Source organism: Dipteris shenzhenensis, chromosome 32 (genome assembly GCF_047967505.1).
Source record: "Dipteris shenzhenensis isolate YYH24624 ecotype China chromosome 32, Dip_SZ_1.0, whole genome shotgun sequence".
NCBI lineage: Eukaryota > Viridiplantae > Streptophyta > Polypodiopsida > Gleicheniales > Dipteridaceae > Dipteris > Dipteris shenzhenensis.
This window is the reverse complement of record NC_141627.1, coordinates 38,011,288-38,037,207: the sequence shown is the minus strand read 5'-3', so window position 1 is coordinate 38,037,207 and position 25,920 is coordinate 38,011,288. Positions and strand designations below refer to the sequence as shown.

General features: G+C 39.7%; 2 long non-coding RNA genes across 2 annotated transcripts; both read right to left on the bottom strand.

Annotated features, from left to right (window-relative positions):
• Positions 1-311: 311 nt before the first annotated feature.
• Positions 312-1,376, bottom strand: LOC147880709 (uncharacterized). Its single transcript, XR_015540531.1, has 4 exons — positions 1,062-1,376; positions 849-926; positions 644-706; positions 312-525 (listed from the first exon to the last, which is right to left on the bottom strand). It is a non-coding gene; the product is annotated as an uncharacterized LOC147880709 (long non-coding RNA).
• A 360-nt stretch (positions 1,377-1,736) lies between these two features.
• LOC147880708 (uncharacterized) lies at positions 1,737-3,071 on the bottom strand. The gene is made up of 4 exons (XR_015540522.1): positions 2,580-3,071; positions 2,268-2,339; positions 2,093-2,140; positions 1,737-1,838 (listed from the first exon to the last, which is right to left on the bottom strand). It is a non-coding gene; the product is annotated as an uncharacterized LOC147880708 (long non-coding RNA).
• Positions 3,072-25,920: the final 22,849 nt, after the last annotated feature.

Genomic DNA, 25,920 nt, shown 5'->3' with positions numbered 1-25,920 from the left:
CTTCTAACCCTTGAACCTCTTCTAAACTCTGGAACCTCTTTCTAAACCCTTAAACCTCTCTCTAACCCTTAAACTCCTTCTAAACCCTTCAACACCCAATGAAGGCGAAAGCCTTCATTACCTCAACCATGATGATGCACGTTCCTTTCACACATGCATGCACTATGTTTGTTTACCACACTTAAGCCTACGTCTCAATTTAAAAAAAAAATAATGTTGTAGTTTAATGCTTACACTATCAAGATGCACATGCATCTAAGGTAAGATTACTACATCATCCACACTTAGATTGCGAGTATTATGTACTCTAACTTTGCCATGAGCAAGCATCCAAGATACCAACTCCTTTCTCATGGTATCAATACTATGACTATTCTTAGTTCTAGCAAAACTATTAAAACTATCATAAGTCTTTCTAAACTTTGCATGCAATGCCTTAAGCCCTTTGTACATATCATTGATCATAGGCACATCCATATATTTTAAGAGGATTGTTTCCTCATCCTCGTCACTCGTATTTATCACCTACAAACATCCATTATTCTTTTGTAAGACTTTAGCAAAATATCATAAAGAAAATGTAACATAAAAAATAATAATTCTAAGATTCTATTGATTGACAATGCAATAAGAACTTTATTACCTCACTATAGCTTGGTAAAGAGGAAGTAGATTCGATTCTTGATCCAATTGTTTGTGTCAAGTCCTATTATCAAATTAAATTGGACATTTCAAAACATCTTACATCCCACATTCAAAATTTGGAAAAAAAGTAAATGTACTAAAATGTTTAATTCATGTGGTAAGGAAATCCTTTAGAGCATTTCTTTCGGTTTTGAAAAACATACCTTTTGCTTCTTGGATTTTGTTGAAGTTTTTTTGGGAGCATTTCTTTCTTGAACATGTACTTTCATCCTATCACTCATCTATAAAATTATAAGCATATTTTAAAAACATAATAAATGCGTTAAAAGTAAAAATTGAACCAATGTTATTATAAAAAAATTAACATATTTGAAAAAAATAAAATTTTTTAATAAAAATACTTCACATATTCATACCTTTCTTGCTCGATCTCCTTTTCTTACAGTACTTGAAACATTATCCACAAGAGCCACTTGAACTTCTTCCTAAGAGAGAGAGAGAGAGAGAGAGAGAGAGAGAGAGAGAGAGAGAGAGAGAGAGAGAGTCAATTCTTCTTAAATTTTGAAGCATGCCTTGTGTTGTCTATACATAATTTCATAAATCTTCTAATATACTATAATTTTAAGACACTAAAAGATGCAAAGATAATATGAGTAAAAAGTATAGTTATAGCATGAGAAAGAAATCATAAATATATAAGAGAATAAACAAATGTTTACGTTTAACAAAACAAAGAATTTATAAATTAAATAGAGAATTTATGAATTAAATCATCTTTTACCTCTTGTGAAATATTTATCATAATACTATATCTTTCTGTCTGTCCATGTAACATATCTGTAAAACATGGAAATTGTGTTCCATTGCCTATGTCTTGAAGATAGGCATCCTAAAAACAAAACATAATGAAAGAAATGATTTAATAAAACTTTACAAAATACTTAAAGAAACCAATTCCTTTTTCCACCCATCCACTTTCTTGTGGCTAATATGCTTTCATCCTCTTTATCCATCAACTGATAATCTTATCCCCTTTCCTTCCCTCCCATCCCAACCTATTGTTACAAATGATCAAAAGTTAACATGCTTACTCATATGTCCATGTTTATATACTACATGGTAAATACTTGATCAAAATTTGATATTTCCTCTTGTTGACTTTGCTCTTCCATATCAACTACATGAGTATTTGTCTACATGAAAAAAATAAATACTAAAATTAAAAACCAAATATAATTATAAATTTAAATATTTGTATACATTCAAAGTCCTCATGTCAATTCTTACATACATATTTCCGACAATGCATAATATATCCTTAATAAAAACACAAAACAAGGAAATGGAGCGAAATTTTAGATAGTCTTTTCATCTCTCATATAAATACACAAAATCTCCCAAAATTTGTCTTCTTTCTCAATATTATGATGTGAGATATGGTACATACCTGATCTTCTTGAATTTCTTCTTCGTTCTCAATTGTATGAGCATTCGTCTACAAGAAAACATATATATATCCATTTTACCCATATCTTAGATGAATCTAGTAACATGAAAAAATTTCACATGAAAAAGTGCAACCTTAAGAGCTATCTTTTAAAATATTAAGACCTATCTCTTACTTGAACAGAAGGAGGTAAGTTATCTTCTTCACCCTCTTCATGTACAAATGCTTCACCTCTGTCGACATTTGTCTGCAAAAACACAAATTTATTTGTAACAAAGAAAAGAGCTACCTCTTATCTATCTTAAGAGCTATCTCCTACCTGGTTAGAATCAGGTAATTTTTCTTCACATTGCTCTGATACATCGGCCATGTGTGTATTTGTCTACAAAAAAGTAACCTTATATCAAGAAAACATAACAAAAACAAGTGATCCAATTATTTTGCATGTAAAATAAAATTAAGAGAAATATGAGTAAAGATCAAATACCTGATATTGGGATGCTCTCTTTTTCTCATATTTTTGCTTGGATTGTGTGGACAATACATACCATTCATATATATCCTCTTCTTTCCATGTATAAGTTACTCCAGGAAATTTCAATGGCAAAATCTTCTGATGATTCTCATGAATGATGTGTTTTAACTTTTCTTGTTCCTCCTTCTTGTGTCATAAATCCATAGCCAAAGATTGTCCTTTAAACCACCCTTTGACAATGCTATAATTTTTTAGAAGGATCTGATGTTGATTACCAAAGTGCTTTGCTAACACTTTCTTCCCATAAATGACACCTTCATCTCACGATCCCTCTTTTTTGGAACATGAAAAATTTGCTCATATGAAGGTGTGTCCACCATTGGAGCAATGGAGGAGCGATGTTCACCAGATGTCTCCGCTATTAAAGGTATGTAGGATTGTGATATGTCCATACTTACTCTTCTAGACTGTGCTGCGTTTACGTCCATACTTCCACTTTGTTGATCTTGCTTGAGGCTCTGTGATAAGACTTCCAACATCGATGGCACATCAACATTGGATTTTGCAATCTCACTCAAAAGAGCAATGATTTTAATTCTTGGTCTTCAAATATTCTACCATAAACACAACAAAGTCTCAAAAAAGAGAGAATAAAAAATATTTTATAAAAAATAATATTTGAGTCATAAACTCATTTCTTTTAAAATAAAACATAAAATTTACATAAATCATATTATATTTAACGTGACAAGACCTGCTTTTGTATAATGTGTAGAGGATTTGGTGACTCAAAGTTGTTGCCCTTTATATTATTTTCCATGTAAGAGGAATATATTTTGTTATTCCATCTTTAGCTATTCGTCTTTGTTGTATCACTCTCCAATTGTAGAAAGTCTCGAGGCATATGCTCCAATCCTTCCACTCCTCATCTTCAAAATCCACTGTCCATTTTTCTCTATCTCTTAGGTCAACTTTCAACCATGCAACTTTGACTTTCTACCTCTCATAATCTACTTTTCTTATCATAGCATGGCGCATATTAGGGAAACCTTGTATTAACATGACATCATTTTCTTCTATCCAAGGAGGCATGCACCCCACACTACCAAGCTGTAGTAGTCGTGTTCTTAGTGTAGATCTTTGGTTTCATAGGCAATGACATTACTCCCATGTGGTAAAGGAATAAACTTATGTAACAGAGAGGAAATGTGCCTTATGCAATCCCATGTAAAAGGAAGATGAGCCATTTGCAAAACACTCATGCTAGTAGTAGCTTCCACAACTAAGTTTCAGGACCACCTTCAATGCCAATACATTGTCTATAGTACTCTGCTCCAAAGAAAAGCATATATTTACCCTTGTGTTGTGAGACAAGAAATGATGTTATGCATGCTTTCCAATGGCCTACATAAGATATCACTTCATCTTCATGATCATATTTAACAACAACCTCATCACCAATCTTATAGATCTCTCCGCTAAACTCGGGGGGGTCACTATGTATAAACCCTCTATATCACATGCGTTCAAGGCCTATTTCTAAAATCCCTTATCTGTAAATTTTTCATTACTAAAATGTACCCCTTTTCTATACAAATCTCTAAATTTTTTCCAAAACTATTTTAACTAGTCCCCTATGTATATTTATTTCTGTAAATTTTAGAAATAGAAAATATCCTTCTGTTGAACTCACGTGATAGGGTTACATATTATGAGTGACCCCCCCGAGCCGCTAAACAAGACTTTGTTAACTATAAAAATATGTCTCGAAAGCATTTCATTGCCTTCAATACTCCAAAATGTTTTAAGATACTTTGTTTCTTCTATGGTAGGTGTTCGGTGCACTCTCCTCTTTTGAGCAATTATGATTCCCTTTTTCTCTATTGTCCTTTCACATGGATATCCTCTTTTGTTAGAAACGTAACATTTCCAAAGCCCTCTAGCCTTTGAAACTGATGATACCTCTAACATCCCATACTCATGCCATTCATGACAATTACGAGAATCAAGTCTACCTAGATCATATCCATCTGGAGTAATTAGAGAACAATGCATCTTCTGACACAATCTTTCATATGGCATGAGGCCATCTCTATCCTCCTGTATATGAACAAAGATCCATGTGAATAGTCTTCTACGATGATAGTGAGAATATGATATCTCATTTTGTAGATTGTTGGTTTTTATATTCACATATGTTGACACTTTATGCTCAAATCCATAACACCAATAGCTACCATGAGAACCATGTCTAGTGACATCATCAAGCATTTCTCCATTACCTGTCATTCAAGCATTGGAGGGATCAGTCACGTCTCAAGCTACCATTAGTTTACATAATAAACAATAATTTTAAACAAATTAGATGTAATGATAATTTCTTCAACATGTGAAACACACCTGCTACATGTTCTAAGGGAGACGAGTTTGATCCCAAAGATTCCTCGAACCTTACTCTCCAAGATTGTAGCAAGGTCATGACCACTTTGATAGTATCTTCTGACCATCTATTGTCCCTAGTGAAATTGTAAAATGTATGTGCAATGTCAATCAATAAAAGACCAAGATCATGTAAGTGTGATGGTATGCCTTCCACCACACACAAGATATAAGGAAGGCACCATTGTACAAACTTTTGATTTTCTTCTGCCTTAAAACTTCCAAAATATTTACTAGGAAATCGAGGCCAACATCCATACTGAATGGTATGAGGAATCTTTTTTGTGATTTTAAATACTGCAGCATCAATAGACCTCTTCATATCATTGGAGCAATCTTCATGAGAGAGGAAATGTACTTCTGAAATAGATTTAGTGCTAAGATATGCATTGTATCATAAACAAGGTCCTTGGAAAGGTCAAAGCCATATAGATCATATAGTCTCCATAAGCTAGATTCTCTTGATAGGCCGGCACTCTTAAGTATCACATCTCTATCACTTTGTTGTAGATAGGCTCTCTTTGACTCTTGCAAAGCCCCTACCATTTCAGTAATAGATCTCTTCATAAGAGGATATCTAGCTTGGTATCGTTTTTTATCATACACATACCATTCTTGAAAGCCCAAGTTATTGGAGATCAAGGTGGAAATGGCTTTGTCCCTACGACAAAATGCTTGCCCTCCATCTTTAAATAACCCAATCTTGCACTGTGCTGGATGATCTCCTGTGACTGTCATGAGAATGGCTCGAGCTGTGAAGCTTTTGGAAAGAGAATTGCCTTGAGATATGACATCAAGCATTGGATATTCATATACCAAGTCGATGCCATTCACGAATAAGCTTTCTAGCTCTGCTAAAATGGGCTTTAGAAATGTATGAAAGACAATACTTGAGACTTGAGCTCTCAATTATCTTTTTAGAGCTAAAAGTGATGAACAATACTGGCAAGACATCTATCAAAGAATTCTTTCCGGCATTTAAAACTTTTATCTCAACAACCACACAATCCTTTTAAGTTGTTCGACTTGCTTGAAAGCCATCCCAATGTAAAAGAAGTGCAAAATTTCTAGGATCTCCCTTACACATCTTCTTTGCTGACCGAATGGTATGACGACAAGACGTGCATAGAAATGGATACATTTGTAGTTCTTCGCTCCAACCATTCTGCAAAACTTGAGATGCATTTGCACTAGGCCATGATCTATGTGCCTTCTTACAACATGGATTATCACAAACTACAGGTAACTCATAAAAAGAATATGGATCCCAAAACTCTTTCACTTCTTTGCATTTAGAACCATCCCAAAAATCAAATATTTGTTGCATACCATTGTCTCCACTTTGTAATAACCATCTACTTTTATTTCTCCACATTTTCAAGAGCTCGTGGCAAACAATCCTACTCTTAGCTAGCAATCTCAATTGTGAACCTATGGGAACATATTCAAAAGATAGCATGTCCTTTCTGCATTGAGAACATTGTGTGCATTTCTCACAACAAGATAAGCAATCACATTTGAGTTTCCTCTTACTTTTACTAACTCCATTGCATTTACATAATTTGACATTTCCCTCATAGTTGTCTTCTTTGGGTCTTCTTTATTGGGTGCATACAAAATAGGATCATGTGCTCTTGCTTCAATCCCCATGCATATTCTATATCGCTTTAACTCAACCATGCCAAGACATGAAAATAAGTTATTAAGTTGACCCCAACATGTTGGCACCTGTATCCCATTTAGATTTCCATCCCAACTCTCTGATAATTGAACCAAAAGCTTGCTTAAATTGGGCTTTCTCAGTTCTCATGGCAACTTCTATTTCTAGATCCACCCATATCTCCAAAAAGAATATGCAACATTTTATCCTCTAATTCTATTGATACCTGGTGCTTATCCCACAACAATTGTAGCTCAATGACTCTCTTTATTATTGCATCCTCTATAGAAAGTTCAGGATCTACATCTTCATCTATGGGACCATTAATCATTGCAGTAGCGAATTCATCCTCTCCATCCAAGTCATGAAAATCTTCGAGTACTTGTGTATCTATGCACTCATACATCTCTTGGCTATGTGACCGAATTGGCCTGGAACGTTGCGCCTCGAACGAGGGCATATAATGTTCTTTGGTATTTTCTTCTGGGTGGACAAGTCCCAAGTTTATGGCGATTTTGTTAAATCTTTGATCTACTTGTTGATGCCTTTTAAAAGTTGATATGCCAACATTTCGTCCACCATGGCAATATGTTTCACAAGTGCACCACACTTTTTTTCCCTCACGCCTAGTTCTTATGCCATCCAACGTTATCGGTTCTTGTGAGACAGGTTCTGTAGGTTTTGTTTGTCTATATACTGACACATTCTCTGAATTATTAATGCCCATAGAATTATGCTCATTTACATTTGTTCCAACTGATGGATGTACATTTTTGATGGAATCTTGTTGGCAATGTGCATAATATGTTCTTTGACTAATATCCTGATAACCAAGTGGCACATGCCTACACTTGTAATTGCATCTACATCTTCGTAGACTACCAATTGTTGGCATCTGAAATAATTCACATGGAAGTATAAGTGAGAAGGCCTAGAGGACACGCAAGTATGCAAGTAGGATAAGAATCTTGCATATGAAGCATAAAATAAGTTCATAAGAGAAAAAAGAACGTAGAAAGTATAACATATATACATAAGATATAAAAATATACAAAGAATAACAAAATGCATATGAAGCATAAAATAAGTGCACAAAGTAAAAGAATATAGCAAGTAATTTCTCTGTCTCTGATCTCTATCCACTACTACACATGGATCCTATTGCGATGTTTACGTACCGATGTTTAGCGCGCGCGGGGTGCTAATCATTAGTATGAAAAGTGCATTCCATAAAGCGTCGCTATATAGCGACGCTAGACAAATGTCGCTATATAGCGACTATTAAAAAAGTCGCTATATAGCAACTTATGAGTGTCGCTATATAGCGACACTGAGATACTATTTTATAGCGACATTTTCCAAAGAGGTTTTTTACTCATATAGGCCTTAAAAGTTAGTTTTTTCCAATGAATTTTTTTTTTAAATTTTCATACATGTTTGATCTCATAGAGAATAAAAATATGAGAGCATGTACATCAAGCCTTTGAAGCTCATATATTCATGTCCAAGTTTGAGATGAAAAAAATCAATTAAGAGCATTTACATTAACTATTTCATCTTGAGCTAAGTCTAAGGTGCCAAACAAGTCTATCTCCAACTCTATACCAAGTTGATCTCCTATATCATCATCGTACGTTCACCTAAAAGTACTTGATCATCTTCTTCAATAAAGTGTGGTGATTCTTGATGATCGTTGTCTTCTTTCTCAATATCGTGATCTCCATCTTCCCCCCGTGCGATGTCATTATGTGCATCTTCCTCTTGGCTCATATTGTGATCTTCATATTCTTCGCTAGATTCATTGGGATCAATTGGATCTGGCATTGGTAGTGGCATCTCCATATCCACATCTCAATCTTCAAAAATTTGCTTACTTCGTGGTGCAACTTGGATCACGTACCACCATCTTGGATCAAAATGATCCGGATAAAAAACCACCTATATTGAAGATGGGTACCAAATGTCGTCAATTATATATATGAAATTATGCTCAAGTACATGTATCAATGGATCTTTAAAAATGAATGCTTCGATTAATTAAATCATTAGTATGCACCTGCTCATAGTGCTCGGGAAGAACAGAAGTATCACTTTCATCCGTCCAATGTTTGGTGGAATCTATTGCAAAGAAACCGCTACTATCTTTTCTCACTGTTGCATGGGGACCGTTGTAAATAGTTCTAAACCATTTTACATCAATAATGAAAATACTAAATCATTTGAAATCAACTTCATAGATGTCGCGTATGGTTCCACAATAATCCAACTGTCAGGAGAGAAGATTGGTATCTGAAGCACTTGCTCGACTATCTTGTGTGAAGTTAGCCATGACTCCACAATCATACGTGACTCCCTTTGAATCGATGCGTTCCATGCGAAAATGTCATCCATATGACCATAATGCACTGTACTTTTTGTACTGTAAAAGAGCATCATTATAACAATGAAGATGCATCTATTTTATAGCATATATTGCCACAAATAATTACTTAATTACGTCAAAAGGTAAGAAGCTTACATTCACCATACATCCAGATGATAACTCTCACTCGCACTCATTTATTGTCTCTCCATCGCGTTCGGCTTTACGTAGAGCTAGTTGTAGCCAATCAAGTGACATGTGAGTGGGGAGAAGATCCAGATCCCGTGGATATGGTTGCAATCGCCTGTACATTACTCTGAATCTCGTCCTTGCATCTATTCTTTCTGCTTTGGCCACTTCATATCTCTCAATCCACTTCTGCATCTCAGGGCCATTGAGGATACAAAACTTATTGAATTTCTCCATTTTCTTTCAATCCCTTTTCCTTGTGGAACCTCGCCAACGATGTGATCATCATCCTTGTTATGCCAAGCTTGCAGCATATCGGGATCCGTGGATGCAAGAAACTCTGTGATATATAGTAATGACTCTTGCACAAGCCATCCCTCTGCCATGCTTGCTTCTGGTCTTGCTCTTTGTCTTACAAATCCCGTTAAAGCTTTCATATACCGCTCGAGAAAAAACATCCATCGACTATGAACGGTACCTGCAATAGCCACCTCATCAATTATGTGCACAAGCAAGTGGACTTGAGTTGTCATAATGCTCGAGGGAAAGTGCTTCTCAAGCAAGCATACGGCTTCGATGGATTCCACCCTAGCCTTCTCGATGCTCGATACGGAGATCTCTTTTTGAGATATCCACCTATTTCACATGTCCATGTAAGATATTTTCATAATCAGTTTACAGATTAATCAGATTAAATTGAAGAAAATGTAATCAATGCGATTTGATAGTAAGCATACCTCACAATACCACAGATCTTGAATATAGCATTTCTAACATCTTCTTGTGAGCACCCTTTTATTATAATTGGGAGGATGAACTATCAAAGAAACAAAGAAGTCATGTCAACAATATAACATAATCATAATTACGCTAACGCATCATGATTATCGGTATACTAATTCTACTTAGAATACCTGTAAGACCTTGTGCCAATCATGGGACTTGAGCCCACTAAGCTTATTGTCCTTTGAAAATGCTCCTTTCAAGCAACGCATGTACCCTGTCGATGTTTGAAAAGAGGCAATGTCTGCCTTGATCGCTGCCTCCTCCCTCGTAGAGAGGATCCACGTTGCTTTCTGGAGGACAACTTTTCCTGAAGCTTGCACTTGGGTTCCACAAATGAGACATCCTATTCATAGCACGCAAGTCTTCTTGCACTCCTCTCGAGTCTTTGGAACCAACCAAGTGTGCCCAAATAGTGCCTCCTCCCTCGTAGAGAGGATCCACGTTGCTTTCAGGAGGACAACTTTTCCTGAAGCATGCACTTGGGGGCCACAAATGAGACATCCTATTCATAGCACGCAAGTCTTCTTGCACTCCTCTCGAGTCTTTGGAACCAACCAAGTGTGCCCAAATAGTAGCCCCCACATTCTTGACGATATGCATGGGATCCAAGAGATGATTGATTTGTAACTGACCCCAATAAGGAAGCTCGTGAAAGATCGATAGCCTCTTCATACCAGGAGGAGGTTCCTCTCCATTCGCCCTCCAAGCTTGAATCCAGTCACTTGCTTTCAAATATGATGGTGGTGGATCAAGCTGACCTCCACGTGCGAGATGGTCGAGCAGAAGGAATCGACTATGACCTTCATAAACATTTTTCCTCATATGTTTGGAGTAGCATGCAAGTGATTTCAAACCCGGTCCACAAACAGGACAAGTATGGTACCCACTTGTAACAAGTCCTGCATGCGTGCATGAATGTGTTAGTATAAGACATGCGTGCGAAAGAGAGTCATAAAAGCATAATCCCTCATTATACATGTAGAGATACAACCACGTACCTGTGCACTCTCCATATCCTGGGTAGTCATGCATGGTCCACATCAAGATACCCCTGACCAAAATATCATTGGTATGTCTAGGAGCTCTGGAAATATCAAAGACCTGCACTCCTCTCCATAATATATGTAACTCCTCTCTCAAAGGTGCCATGTACATGTCCATATTTTTTTCCTTGTACTTTCCTAGCACAAGTAGTGCAAGCATGAGGTGTCCCTTTTTTATTGTTAGCCATGGTGGGATATTGTAATTCACCACGACTATGGGCCATGTCGACCAAGATGTCGAGCGTAACCCGAAAGGATTCACGCCATCCATGGCGAGCCCAAGATGTAAGTTGCGTGGCTCCCTTGCAAAGTCTGGGCACTGATTATCTATGTGCTTCCAAGCTGCACAATCTACGGGAATCCTCAATGTGTCATTGTTGGACCGATGAGATGCATGCCATGTCATCACCTCCGCTATGGATTTGCATCGGAACATGTATTGTATTCTTGCAATGATGGGAAAGTGTCTCAAGATCTTTATCGGTATCTGCTCACCCTGCAAGTCATCTCTATATCGTTGTTCCCAACACTTTGGACAACTAGCCAAATCTCCATGCTCATGACGAAAGAGAATATAATCATTATGGCAAGCATGGATGGTATCATAATCCATACCCACCATTGTTAGCATCTTTTTCGCTTCATCTCTTGATGCGGGCATGGTATTTGGTGTAGGCAACATCTTCTGGAGCAACTATGACAATTCAAACATACATAGGCTTCAAACATTGATGATTCGGTATACACTATCCAAATGATGATTCTCAAAAAAAAAAAATCCAAATAATGAGTTCAATTAAAGCAAGAGCTGACCTCATTAAGGCCGAGACACTTGTATTTGACCACCCATACTTTACTTGTAGATTCAAGATTGAGAGACAAGCACATAGTTTAGACATCCTAGCACCCTCGTACAATTGTGTTGATTGCAACTCTCGCATTTTGACCTCAGACTCTGACATCACATGTACATGGGATGTAGTGCCCCTCAAAATATAATCCATCATGTCGACCATACCCTCGTCATCATTCGGGAGACTATAGTCTTGCTCAAAGTGTGAAGGTATATGCGTACCCTCGTCAAGCTCCTCATCCCGTTTTAAGATTTTGTGTAAATATAAGATCTTGTATTTCCTACTATCCAATAAGACTACTGCGAACTTAAATAGCTTTGACTTACCGATAGTCCATCAACACGTGCAACACCAATGATGGGTACTAGTTCGGGCTCCTCCCCATACATCCACAAGGGGCGCATGATAATACGATGTTGATGTCGTACTTCTCGCTTGCAATGAGTGCGATGATAGAATAACCTCTCCGTAAGCCACTTTGTGCTCCCGGGCATTGGTGCATCATCGGACAAGCTTCCACTCATCCCTTCCATCTACACTTATAAAATCACAATATAAGTTGCAAGAAAATATATTAACAGTTATAAAATAGCATCTATGAGCTTCCTTTCATCTTAGAACAAAAAGTGTCTTAAAGCATCGCTATATAGCGACATTTTGCTCTGTTCTATTGCTATATAGCAATGTTTTTAATTAAAAAGTCACTATATAGTGACAGAAAAGCATCACTATATAGCAACACTGTGGGTTAAAACCAAAACCCGAGGCTACGTGCAGCACTTTCTTTAGCACTCTCTAATCTTTCAAGTAAGCAAGGCAATCTCTCCTCCCACCTATTTCTGACGACCTCCCACCTATTTTCGACAACCTCCCACTCTATTCTCCACTCCTCACCCTTCTCCTAGCTCTTGTGCTCCCTCTCCACCCTTCTCCCTCTTTGGTTTCTTGAAAGGAAGTTTTTCAAGAGCTGAGTTTGTTTCAACAATGTAGGTTATTTGTTTGGTAGCTTTAGTTTTGTGAGTGCTTCTCCTTGTATTGCTAAACCTGTAAACTAGTTTTCATGCTTGTTTTCAAAGGATTGAATCCAAAAACGAGATTTCAAGAAAGAAAGAAGACTCACCTCTTCTTTTCCTTTTTTGTATTTCTCTTCCTTCTCTTTCTCCTTGTCTCCTCAATCTCCTCCTTTCAAGAAGTTACTTTTGTAATCTCCTCCTTCCTCTAACATCTTATTTGAAAAATGGTATGTTTCCTCTCTTTTGTAGGGCCAGTCCACAACACCAAGCGGGACGTACTATTTCGGGTAAGTACTTCCTCTTTTCTCCATTTGTTATAATTTTTGTTATTTGCATTGGCCTACAGCTAGTGCCTTAAGCACTAACTGCAGTGATGGGCATAGGAACCCTCTCTTCCCCTCTCTTTCCTCTTCTTTCCCTCTTCTTTCCTCTTCTTTCCCTCTTCTTCTCTCTTTTCCTCTTTTTTCCTCTTTCCTTTCCCTCTTCTTCTCTCTTTCCCTCTTTCCTTTCCCTCTTCTTCTCTCTTTCTTTCCCTCTTTTTCCCTCTTTCCTTTCCCTCTTCTTCTCTCTTTCCCCCTTCTCTTATGCTTATGCATGAGCATAAGAGAAGTAGACATATGCTCATGCATAAGCATGAGCATATGTCTCTTTTTCCATCTTTACTTTCCCTCTTTCCCTCTTCTTCTCTCTTTCTTTCCCTCTTTTTCCCTCTTTCCTTTCCCTCTTCTTCTCTCTTTCCCCCTTCTCTTATGCTCATGCATAAGAGAAGTAGACATATGCTCATGCATAAGCATGAGCATATGTCTCTTTTTCCCTCTTTACTTTCCCTCTTTCCCTCTTCTTCTCTCTTTCCCCCTTCTCTTATGCTCATGCATAAGCATAAGCATGAGCATATGCTCATGCTTATGCTTATGCATGAGCCTAAGAGAAGTAGACATATGATCATGCATAAGCATGAGCATATGTCTCTTTTTCCCTCTTTCCTTTCCCTCTTCTTCTCTCTTTCTTTCCCTCTTTCTCATTTTTCAATCTCTCTTTCCTTTCCCTCTTCTCTCTTTTCCTCTTTTTCCCTCTTTCCTTTTCCTCTTCTTCTCTCTTTTCCTCTTTCCTTTCCCTCTTCTTCTCTCTTTCTTTCCCTCTTTTTCCCTCTTTCCTTTCCCTCTTTTTCTCTCTTTCCTTTACCTCTCCTTTTCTCTCTTTCCTTTACCTCTTCTTCTCTCTTCCCCCTTCTCTTATGCTCATGCATAAGCATAAGCATGAGCATATGCTCATGCTTATGCTTATGCATGAGCATAAGAGAAGTAGACATATACTCATGCGTAAGCATGAGCATATGTCTCGTTTTCCCTCTTTCCCTCTTCTTCTCTCTTTCCCCCCCTCTTTTTCCCTCTTTCCTTTACCTCTTCTTCTCTCTTTTCCCCTTCTCTTATGCATGAGCATATGTCTCTTTTTCCCTCTTTACTTTCCCTCTTTCCCTCTTCTTCTCTTTTTCTTTCCCTCTTTTTCCTTCTTTCCTTTACCTCTTCTTCTGTCTTTCTCCCTTCTCTTATGCTCATGCATAAGCATATGCATTAGCATATGCTCATGCTTATGCTTATGCATGAGCATATGTCTCTTTTTCCCTCTTTACTTTCCCTCTTTCCCTCTTCTTCTCTCTTTCTTTCCCTCTTTTTCCCTCTATCCTTTACCTCTTCTTCTGTCTTTCCTCATATGCTCATGCTTATGCTTATGGATGAGCATAAGAGAAGTAGACATATGCTCATGCTTAAGCATAAACATGAGCATATGTCTTTTTTTCCCTCTTTACTTTCCCTCTTTCCCTCTTCTTCTCTCTTTCCCCTTCTCTTATGCTCATGCATAAGCATAAGCATGAGCATAAGAGAAGTAGACATATGCTCATGCATAAGCATGAGCATAAGAGAAGTAGACATATCGTCATGCATAAGCATGAGCATATGTCTCTTTTTCCCTCTTTACTTTCCCCCTTTCCCTCTTCTTCCTCTTTTCCTTTGCCTATGCCTATGCCTATGCTTATGTTTGTTTTTTGTTTTTTGTTTTCATGTTTATGTCTATGTTAGACATGGGATCACATCGCACATTTGACAAGTACGGACAGCCTTGCAGGAGGAGAGCTCACGATCTATATGCTCCAGAGGACTTTAATTCCTCTCAGGGGACTACCCTGAGGACCACCCCTGGTCCGACTCCTCTCGAACCTAGCACTGCGACTACCCCTGGTCCGACTCCTCTCGGACATAGCACTATGACTACCCCTCGGGGAACTCCTTTGCTAGGAGCGCATGGCTTTGTCGGGAGTCCCGACGAGTTTGTAGTGCAGATGAGCGATGAGGAGGCAACGAGATTCTTCTCTCTGCTATCTCAGAGGACCTCAGCAATTCCCTCCCCTACACCGATGGCTGGACATACTGCCCAGTCATCCCCTCGTGCCCCTTCGACTGAGAGGTCATCACCTGTGCGTGCCTCTCATAAGGGAAGGAAGAGTAGGAAGGGCAGCTTATGTTGTGCTGACTTGGGAGATGTAGACGCATCAGCACACTCACATTCCTACAGGTCTCCACTTGGTCTGGAGACACAGTATCAGTCAGGTCCCTTGCCCTCTCCTACTCTCACTGCTACTCCTCGCTTCGGAAGAGCTCGCATAGCTTCCACTCCTTCTGAGTCTGCTACCATCAGTCCTCCTTACTCATCAGGGAATCTCTCCTATCAAATCACGATTGCCGGAGAGATAATAGAAGATAGAAAGGGCAAGGCAGTGACGGCCACCATGAGGCGATTGATGAGCCATCACTTCAAGAGCGGCATTGCTACCGATTGTCGGTATCAAGATGACCAAAAGAAGTGGGCGGTCATCAATGAATTAAAACAAAAATACCCTAACCCGCCAAATTGGGAGTTTAATGAGGATTATATGCAAGAGCACATGGGTTTGGTCTTGAAGCATCGTAGATCAACCTTGTGTACTTCCATCACAAAGGGGTTGGCTAAACCCAGCTGGGCAGACAAAGCTGATTGGAAGCTCTTCAAGAAGCAGAATAGGAACCATCCCAAAACATTCGAGGGTCAAAGGAGGGCTATAAAGAGACAGCTGGACATCATAGGTACTTCGCACTTTGGTGGAGGCGGACGGTTGGCATTCGAGGCAACCGTGGTAAGTCTACTTTTTCTCATTTAATGTATTGTTCTATTTGTTTTACTACATATTACATGCACTTTAGCTAACTCTAACTCTCATAAATTGGATCCACAGCAAGCTGCGATGGATCATCTTCCTACAGATGCAGAGACGTGATGCGCATTTCGCATAGGAACAAAGCCGTGGTTTATTGAGCAAGAGGTGTAGGGAGCGACGGAGGTGGCTGCTCGCACGGTATAAGTCTACTCCTACTTGTAATCTCATTTCTTAAATTGTTTACTTTAAATTCCAATCTAATTTTCAATTTATATGGTTCACTCTTAGGGTCAAAGCTCAAGCGTCCCATCATCGGACGCGATCGATCACCAGGGCCAGGGATCAGATGCACGTGATGAGGATCAGGAAGAAGGCGCAGCTCACGAGGACTAAGGATCAAGCCAACAAGACAAGGACGAGGACAAGGATGATTCGGATGAGGAGGAGGAGTAGTAGTAGTAGTAATAGCAGTTTGCATTTTCTTCGCCATGTATGTCATTTTGTATATCCGCTTGTTTGAGCAATTTTGCATCACCCTTTAGAAAGGGTAATTTTGTAACAAACAATGTTGTATATGTTCGACATGTATATGCTTTTATTGCTCGATCATTTCATTTGAGCAATTTTGTATCACCCTTTTTGCAAGGGAAATTTTGTTATAAAATCTTTTTTTTGTAATTACAAAAGAAAAAAAAGGATTAGTGGGGCTAAACAGGGCCATAGCAAGCCCTGTTTAGCCCTACTAATCCTTTTTTGAAAGTTATATTAATCGTCGCTATATAGCAATGTTTACCAGTGTTGCTATATAGCGACAATTATCAGTGTCGCTATATAGCAACGATTAACAGCATCGCTATATAGTGACGCTTTATAGCGACGGTTCTTTTCTGATGCTTTTAACGAATTTAATAACTACGTTTGCACTCGTGAAAAAAAAAAATTTAATGTAAAAAGCGTCGGTATTTTCATCGAAAAAGGGCCTATGCCTTGTAGTGGTCTCTGTCTCCCTCTCTCTCTCATGCAAACAATCCCATGTGTTATTTAAGGCAACAGATATATGAGTGGCAACACTAACTTCAAACTTCAATATTCTTTTTCTCTATAAACTATTAAAAATATCATCCAAACTATCAAGAACAAGAAATTGATTGAAATTGAGTTCTTATCAAAACAAGTTCAACTCCATCTCTACCATGGGTCTCATGGCAAGTTCTCCCTTACACCCAAGCCAACTCAAGCATTCGACAATCTCATAAGCTGTTCTTCATTTAGCAGGATCCAATGTCATCATTGAACTACTCATGGTCTTTAGGTGCATGTTAATGCTCTTTTGCTATCTAGAACAATAGGTGCAACTCCTGAGACTCCCAATGCATCCTCTGCAAAACATGCTAATTGTTTGAACACCTATCCAAGAGCATAAATATCCGAAGTAGGAGAGTATGGAGAAGCCACAAAGGGGTCCAAAAGCTCTGGGGCAAGCCACTTGTGAGCTTGGTAAGATTTCTTTTTCTTCTCGACACGAGCCTTGAAATCATCCTTTGGTTCTACCAATCCCTTGGCCCAAATCATAGGAGGTCTTTTCTCATTGTAGAGAAGAGCATAGCCCCAATCAATAATCCCTATCCGAACCTGTCCTTTTGAAGCCCAATCTAGAACAACATTGCGAAGATGCAAGTCAGCATGGATCCAACCATGCTCAGGCAATACTGCAAGACCCAACGCTAAAGCATGCACCACATCAACGATAGCATTGGTAAAATTTGTAATTCTTTTGAGCATTTCACCCTTTGGATCCCATTCTTTGGTCCTCTCACGCTTCTGTCCCTCAAAGTGCTTGTCCATGTACTCTGCATATCTCCCAATAGATGTGGGAAGCTACTTCGAAAAGTCATGTAATGTACCACCATTGAAATATGGTGTTATAACCCAATTGGGAGTCTTTCTAGTCTCAGCCAATGCACACACCAATACTAGGTGCTTAACTGCAACTGCCAGCTCTCATAGCCTTTCTCACATAATGTTTTCATCGCTCCCATGAAATAGCTTGCCCATGAAGTGAAGATGCTCAGGCAACCCTGGGACACCTTTTACTCTGACCTTATACATAGTTCCAAAAGCCCCACTGCCAATTTTATCACCTTATTCTATAAATTCGTCACTAAACCTACAAAAATATGTGACCTCGTGCACATTACGTGTTTCCATAATAGGCACATGTTGTGTATCTTCAGGAAATTAGTGTGCATCAATAAGGGACTTTTGGACAAAAGATCTCTGAGCCTTATTTGTTGTCAATTCACCTATTTTAGACTCATTACTAGCCACCATTGCACATATTCTAGTCCTCTTGTTCAGCCAAAGTGTATGCCAATGCACTATCTGGGCCCTATCTATTTGTTGTTGGTGGGTAAGAGGTGAAAGATGTTTATCATAAGCATCTAGAAGCCCACCAATGTATGCAATCAATCTCTCTGGTCCCTCTTTCTCCCAATTTGAGGCGATCAATATATCTGATCTTTGCATATCATTCAACTTCTTTTCAACCTCTATGGCAATGTCTAGCTTTATCTGGAATATTGCGAGGTCACTCTGTGTAATTCTGTCCATTTTCTTTTGAGATAAGGCACTAACGAACACTAACATACATTCCCTAATGACCTTATTGAGCAATGCTTTATCTTGGCCTTTTAATCTACTCATGAGCTTGGTCTCTTCTTTCTTCTGGCCGACGAGGTCACTTGTACGATCCATCCAAATAGATACTCTTCTACAACAATTTGAACATGATTCATATTAAAAAAACATGATTAAAAAAAAGCCATAGTTACATTCTAAATACACATGCACATCAAATTTCTTCCAACTAACACAACGGCATATATATGTGTCGAATGAAAACACAAGCCACACTATTATGGATGCTTTTCATACCCCACCACATCCAAAGATTCGGAAGAGCAATGACGCCATGATTACATTCTAAAGACAATCTCGCCATCAAATTTGAAGAGACTACCACAATGATGCTTTCCTACCCCACCCGACCATGCTGGTTGGAAAGAGCAGCCACACCATTATGGAAGCCTCGGACGATGCTAATGAAAGATTTCTTGTCATTTTAACTTGTTGAGATCAAAAAATGTTTAGAGATGTAATCACGACGCTCTCACGACGCTTTTCGTACCCCACCACATCCGAAGATCCGGAAGAGCAATGTAGTCATGATTACATTCTAAAGACACTCACCATCAAATTTGAAGAGACTACCACAATGATGCTTTCCTACCCCACCCAACCACGCTAGTTGGAAAGAGTAGCCACACCATTATGGAAGCCTCGGATGACACTATGGAAAGCTTTCTTGTCATTTTAAATTGTTGATCAAAAAATGTTTAGAGATGCAATCACGACGCTTTTCATACCTCACCGCATCTAAAGATCCGGAAGAGCAATAGCGCCATGATTACATTCTAAAGACACGCCCACCATCAAATTATATAGCTTAAAGCATTTATATAAAACATAAATCATATACTAGCATAGATAGGCATACATAGACATAGGCATAATAGAGAAGCAAAAGATTATAATTTAATCTTTATAGATGAGAGCTACTTTAAGATATACATCCTTCGGTGTGCTCTTGAGTTAAAGAAAGAGCATTTACATAAAGCATAAGTCACATACTAGCATAGATAGGCATACATAGGGATAGGCATACATACACATAGGCATAGGCATACATAAATGGAAAAGAGCAAATGGAGTGGGTTGTTGGTAGTGTGCATAAGCTATATATATGTCCTAGATTTAGAGTTACAACGAAGAGCAAATGTCGAATCAATGAGTCATTACATGGTTCATAGTAGATACAAGGCATGTTTTAGTATTTAACTCACAAATCATAATCACAAATCATAATTTAAGCTTTACCGATGAGAGATGCAAAAGATATTTATGTGAAGACTCGGATCATTTGATGAGTTCATGTGTGCACCTTGTGTGCAATGCAAAGGCATATAGAAACGTATAGAAACATATAGAAAACATATTGAAGCATAGGCATATAGATATAGAAGCATAACATAGTAGAAATAGAAGCATAACATCTAGATATACGAGCATAATGTAATATAGAATAGATCCATAAAGCATAAAGCATACTTCTTGATATTTCTTTTTCTCCCTTCATTATATATGATCACTCCCTCTACTAGTTAAATAGTGTTGAATCCCTCATATCCCTGTGAGTACTCTATTTCTAGGCTCAATGGCATACACAGACTCTCAGGTTGATGGAGACCCCCCTTACAAGTTTTTCTCCTACCGATTGCCCTTCATTCTCTTCATTCCCCTGCCCTATTGCATGGTCCTCTCTAGTTATTCTCACTCTTTCTAGCTTCTCATACATGATGCTCTTGTCTCTCGATACACTGCCATGACCTCAGACGTGCTTGAGTTCCTTTTTGCTCTTTGTTCATCCACTTGTATCCTCCCATTCCTTCCCTACATGCACTTTCTTCTGGCACTGGGGAGAGCTTACTATCGTTTCGATTCTGTTTTTCTCCCATTCTCCTTCCTCAGTCCTGCATCACATGGATCACCATTTATACTTTTATCTTTGTTATAAGCCATTGAGTAGATACTGATTATGGCTCTCATTGAGAACGTTGGCAGGCTTCACTATTATACTATCAATGTGACTTCATGGAAATATCTTTATGTATTAGACAACAGTGTGATGTATCGATTCGTATGTCTCTGGTCTGATGCCCTGGTTTGACACCACTTCAAAGTGTATATATTCCTTTTTCCAACCTTTCATTGGATCCATCTGTAGACTGTGTAGGATGTAGGAAACCTTGGCTTGGCTCCTCTTATGACCTATTTTGGCTCCTTTACATAATGGCGCACCTCATACCCTTCTAGTGGATCTAGATTTTTTTTTCTTGGATGTAGGGGAATGTCACCTTGTGAGTTGTCTCATCTATTGCATAGTTAGTGCATGAGATCTCAATGTTGGTGCACGGGTTACCTAGACTACCCTCTTGGCTCAAATTGGCCCTTCATATTTCCATATATTGTTATATGATTTACCGTTATGTATGTATAAATATATGTACTCTTATAGTTATAATTTTATGGATTTACCTATATATATATATATATGTATGTATGTATATTTATATTTATATTTATATACATACATATATGTTTATGGCTTTGTTCTTACATTTTATTCTTCCACTATGTTTCATTCACTTTAATTAGGCATTATAACATATTTTTGAAAATAAGAGGCTTTTTTCTTGTTTCTTAAGTCAATTCCTTATCGTCTTAGCTCTCTCATATTTTCCTTGCTTCCTTACTTTAAAGAAGCCATTTTAAAAACTCACTATGGCTTTCTCTAATTAATTAATCATATAATTAGTGATTCCTCAATTCAATGAATTATTTATCGGTAAATATTTCCTGTCATGTAAGGGCGAGCAATACCCCCCTTCAATGCATAATAATATTTAAGGGCATGGACTAACCCCCTTGGGATTTTATTTCAAGATTCTCTTGACGTTTTTCTTCATTTTCACCAGTGGGTGTGGACTACCCACCATTTCAATTCATACATTGTGGATTGGTGAAATTCTCATCTATTGGTCACAAGTGGGTGTGGACTACCCCCCACTTTAATTCATGCACCTTGCATATGCACTAACCCCATTCATGCTAGTTCTATTACAAAATAATCTTATTTTGAACATTGGAAGCCTCCATTAATGATTGGTTGTAGTTACTTTTGACCTTTCAAAAGGAGCTCACAGTGCAATGCCACATTCAACTCCTTTCTTTGGTGACTCATTGATGTCACACTTCGAATGAGAAGGACTCAAATTTTTACCACAAGTCACCCCTTTCCATTGCCAAAAAAATCTTGCTAGTAAATAATCTACCCTTGATTCCCCTACCAGCCCAGGTTTCTTGTGTTTTCCTTAACCTGGTTGCTCATGTTGATGGCCTAGATCTAGTAAAAAAGGAAGCCGTAGCTAACTTAACCCAAGACTTTGCATCATATGAGAGTTCTTCCAATAATCCTCTTGCTAAGTTTGCCTCTTTCATCCCTCTTCTCCCCCCTCATCAACAGGAGTTAGATTCCATTAGACTTGTGCACAAACTTTGGGCACTTGAGACCATTAACCACGGTGTCCCTTTCACTCTTGAGACTCTCATTACCTTATGCATTCTTTCCTTTGATGTTGTTGAGTAGTGTAAGATGTCCATGTGGCAAGGAAAACTCTTCCTCTTTGCTGATCTTAATTTTACCCTCCCCTTGTTTTCTTTCCAAACTTTTGATCGTTCCAAGTGTGCTAGCCATTGTGTCTATTTTTGTACCAAAGAAATCCCTACTAAAAAGACTGGCAAAAAGTATCTCAAGACTCTTTGGAATATCAATAGGCCATATATCAAGTGTCATTGTTCTAATTGGGATGAGTTTGGATGTACTTCCTTGATTATGTGGTTGGACTAAGTACTTTGGTATATGATCCAAACATCCATTACCTTTTTAAACTTAAGTTCCCCAAAGGTCAATTTTATGCGTTTATTGCTTGAGTTGGTTCCCTTCCTCTTGAGGTCAGTACTAGCCTCATTGCTTACTTGTTTCACGATCAGCTTCTTGAAGGCGTTCACAACTTTCCCCGTTCCTCTCCAAGTTCCCCTCTCCTCCCCAAGATCAATTATGCCCCTCTTGCTCACATCATTAAACAAATCTTGAAGCCTAACCTTGCCATTGATTACAGTAGGTAGCCTATGGGGAATTTTGGGATTCTTGGCCTCTCCTTGAGCCATGTGTCCTACAACACTTGATGAAAAGCATGCTTTTGGATTAAAATCTCTTGATGGAAGGCATGAGTGATTTTGAAGGCCTCTAAATCTATATATTTCACAAACTTCAACTCTTTGGATCATCTAGCTGATGTTGGCTCTACCGTCCTCTCTCTCCAACATCGCTCACATCAAGAAACTGCTTCGAAGGTAGAGACAAGATTTCCACGGCAAATGACGGAAGAAATCATGACAAGAATTTGGTCGATGCTTGAGTTGGAATACAAATACACTCATTGATATTTAGGTAATATATCATTCTCTTACATATTTGCGATACTCAATCTTGGTGCTAATATTCTCGGTAATTACAACCTCAGTGCACGGGGAAGGGCCCGTTCGCTTGGATTATAACTAATTGGGGAAGGAAGCGATCCACCTCCACTATGTGTGGTTATATAAAATATATACATACATACATAATATCTATATATATATATATATATATATATATATATATATGTTTTCCATTTCAAGTTCTATGTTTTCTTTTGCTTTTGCATATTCTAAATTCTTCTTTTTCTATTTGTGTGCCAAGGTGGTTGCAAGAAGGGAATGCTTAGTTCTTGCTAACTAGTTGTACTTGTCTATAAAATAAACCATTTGGCATAAGTTTAGATGGTAGGGGAACCTGGTTGCCACTGTGTAGACCGATTACTTGGAGTAGTGGCACCACATCAAGGTCCTAAAGATGTTGATATGCCTTTAACATTGTGGTAGTAGAGGCGGTAGTCCTTTGCATTGCACTTATACTAGGAGTGGATAACCACACCATGGAGCTGTTCTAGTTTTGTCTTCTCATCGTTAAAGTCAAGGGGAAGCCAGCGGACATTTTTTTTCTTCTAGCATCTACTCCCTCCCGCCTCCCGCCCCTCCCTCCCATCCTGGCGGCTGCGGCCTCCAAGACCCCCCCCACCCCTCCCTCCCCTCCCTCCCCTCTCTCTCTCCCTCCCTCCCGCCTCCCTCCCCTCCCTCCCGTCCTGGCGGTCACGGCTGCCAGGACCCCCCCTCCCTCCCCTCCCCTCTCCTCTCTCTCTCCCTCCCTCCTGCCCTGGCATCCGCGGCCACCAGAACTCCCCCCCACCCCTCGCTCCCCTCCCTCCCCTCTCAATCTCCCTCCCTCCCTCCCTCCCCTCCCTCCCGTCCTGGCGGCCGCAACTGCCAGGACCCCCCCTCCATCCCCTCCCTCCCCTCTCTCTCTCCCTCCCTCCCTCCTCCCTCCCCTCCCTCCGTCTCTCTCTCCCTCCCTCCCATCTCCCTCCCGTCCTGGCGGCCGCGATTGCTAGGACCCCGCCCCCCGTCCCTCCCCTCCCCTGTCTCTCTCCCTCCCTCCTACCTCCTGCCCCTCCCTCCGTCCCGGCAGCCGTGGCCGCCAGGACTCCCCCCCACCCCTCCCTCCCCTCCCTCCCCTCTCAATCTCCCTCCCTCCTGCCTCCCTCCCCTCCCTCCTGTCCTGGTGGCTGCGGCCGCCAGGACCCCCCCCTTCCATCCCCTCCCTCCCTCCCGCCTCCCTCCCCTCCCTCCCTCCCACCTCCCTCCCCCCCCTCCCAAACTGGAGATCGCGGCCGCCAGGACCCCCCTACCCCCCCCTCTCGACCCCGCCCCCTGTTGAGATATCAAGCTCTACCCCCGATATATCTCCTGGATGACTATCATTTATGTCACCGCCTATGTTAGTTGTACTCGTGGTGTAGTTAGACTACCACGTATGTTTTTGGTTTGGGTTCACATATGAACCACGTATTCTAGGTTTTGACATATAGGGTATTTCCCTCTTCTATTGTATAGTTGTTGTGTGCAAAAAGTGAAGAAAGGCTTCACCCTCCAACCTTGTGTCCTCTCTCTTTTGTGTATTGTGAAGAAAGCTGAACTTGAGTCTCCTATCTCTCTCCCTTATTCTTTACATGGTATCAGAGCCTTGTTCGTGGTAAGGAGCTCAAGAAAGCTAGCCAAGTTTGTGGTGTCCTGGTAAGAGGACCAGTGTAGCTTTCCTATTTCGAGTTTGGGAGCAAATCTCTGCAGGTAGCACAGCCAGAAGTGCAGGAGTGCACTGCTTCAGATTGAGAGGCCCTTCGCGGTGCGGCGAGAGCGCAGTATATGCTGCGGGTGAGGGCGACTTTATTTTTCTGATTTGAGGCCGTTTCGGGGCCCGTTTTGAGGGCGGAAGTTCTTCGCAGGCACTCAGAAAAAGGCCCTGTTTTTGCTATGCGACCACCGCGCGGCTAGTCGGTGGAAAGGTGCCATAGAAATTGCATCGTATGCCTATGTGCAGAGATATTGGGAGTTGCAGATTCATGCCTGTTGCCTGTTGATGCAAAATCGTCACGAGGAAGTGACTGTGTGGTGAAATACCACTTTCGTCAGTGTTGCAGATCTGCCCCTGTGAGGCTCTTTGCAGAAGTTTTGCTATTTGCCCTTCTGAGGCATTTGCTGTGTTTACAGGTTGCTGTTGCAATTCGTGATTTGTAAAATGTCTGAGAATCTGTCTACCATTGTCAGTGAGAAGCTTGACAAGAACAACTTCCAAGCATGGAAGTTCAGGATGACAAACTTCTTTATGGGAAAGGGAGTTTGGGATTACATCAGTGGTGAAACTGCAGAACCAGTTTTGGGTGCTGTTCCCACTCCTGCTGAATTGAAGGCCTTTAAAGAATGGCATGAAAAAGCCAGAAAATGCCTGTATTGGCTGTCCGTTAGCATTTCAGATTCTATGATTGTGCATATACAGGATCTAGAGACGCCTAAGGAGGCATGGGATACATTGGTGAAGCTGTATAGCACAAATACCAAAGCACGAAAGATGCAGCTAAAGCAGGAGTTGCACAATGTGCAAAGGAAAAATATGAATATAAATGAGTATTCCTTGAAGGTGAAAGGCCTTGCAGATTCTCTTGCCTCCATTGGAGCACCTGTTGATGATGAGGACTTAGTGTCC